The following is a 1,616-nucleotide window of genomic DNA, read 5'->3' on the forward strand; positions in this document are numbered from 1 at the left end:
GGAGGCTGGACGAGAATGACGAGCGATGGATGCGGCCCTGGCGTCGGGTTGGTGGCTGTGGTCGCTTCGGGGCCCCCGGTGGCGGGACCCGGGGCTCGTGAGGCGGGTCTCGGTGGGTGCCGAGGGCCGTCCGGCGTCCCAGGCGGGGCGCCGCGGGACCGCCCTCGTGTCGGTGGCGGTGGGATCCCGCGGCCGTGTTTTCCTGGTGGCCCGGCCGTGCCCGAGGTTTCTCCCGCCGATCCGCCGCTCTGCGGGCTCCCGGGTGCCCTCGCCCTCGCGTTCCCCGGCCCTTGGCTCTCTGTGCCCCCCTTCCCCGCCCGCCGCCCGCCGATCCTCTCCCCTCCCCGAGCGGCTCGCCGGCTCGACGTCGGTGGTGGCCTCGTCTGGGACCGAACCCGGCACCGCCTCGGGGGGCGCCGCCGCCGGCCGCTGGTCGGCCCGGTGTCCCCGTCCCCCGGCGTGCGCCTTCGGGACCGGGTCGGCGGCCCCCCCGGCGTTGGGCCCCGGTGGGCTCCCGGAGAGGGGTTTTTTGAGGGGTCGGCCTGTGGCGCGTGCGGGGGAGAGAGGGTTCCGGGGGGCTGGCCGCGACTGCGGCGGCGGTGTGGGGGAGCCGCGCGGATCGCCGAAGGTCGAGTCGGCCGCTCCGGGTGCCGCGCGGGGGCCGCCTTCGCGCTCGGAGGCTGCGGGCGGTGAGACCCCCCGCGTGTGTCCCGGCCGCGGTCGGCTGCGCCCGAGGGGTCCCGCGGCGTCCCCTTCCCCGCCGGCCGCCTTTCTCGAGCCTTCTCCTTCGCCTCGGCCTCGCCCGGGGTCTCGTCGTCTTCTCCCGGCCCGGTCTTCCGAATCGGTTCGGCGCGCCCCCGGGTGCGCCTCGCTTCCCGGGCCTGCCGCGGCCCTTCCCCGAGGCGTCCGTCCCGGGCGTCGGCGTCGGGGAGAGCCCGTCCTCCCCGCGTGGCGTTGCCCCGTTCGGCGCGCGCGTGCGCCCGAGCGCGGCCCGGTGGTCCCTCCCGGACAGGCGTCGGTGCGACGTGTGGCGCGGGTCGACCTCCGCCTCGCCGGTCGCTCGCCCCTTTCCCCGGGTCGGGGGGGGGGCCCGGGCCGGGGCCTCGGCCCCGGTCGCGGTCCCTCGTCCCGGGCGGGGGCGGGCGCGCCGGCCGGCTTCGGTCGCCCTCCCTCGGCCGTCGTGTGGCGTGTGCCACCCCTGCTCCCGCGCCCGCCTGGGCGGGGGCCCGGCGCCGGGCTTCGGCCGGGCCCCGGGCCCTCGACCCGACCGGCGCGCGGGCGCTGCGGCCGCACGGCGCGACTGTCCCCGGGCCGGGCACCGCGGTCCGCCTCTCGCTCGCCGCCCGAACGTCGGGGCCGCCCCGCGGGGCGGGGCGGAGCGCCGTCCCCGCCTCGCCGACGCCGCGGGCGCGCGCGCGGCCGCCGGTCCCTCGCGGCTGCCGGGCGCGGGTCGGGCGGTCCGCCTCGTCGCGGGCGGGCGCGCGAAGGGTCCGCGGGGGTTGGCTGCGTGTGCGTCTGCGGGGCGAGCCCGTCGGGGGGCGGCGGTCGCGTGTCGTCGCGCGGGCGGGTGGATGGGGCGTCCGGTTCGCCGCGCCCCGCCCCGCCCCGCCGTCCCG

Source organism: Pongo abelii, chromosome 17, assembly GCF_028885655.2.
Source record: "Pongo abelii isolate AG06213 chromosome 17, NHGRI_mPonAbe1-v2.0_pri, whole genome shotgun sequence".
NCBI classification, from domain to species: domain Eukaryota; kingdom Metazoa; phylum Chordata; class Mammalia; order Primates; family Hominidae; genus Pongo; species Pongo abelii.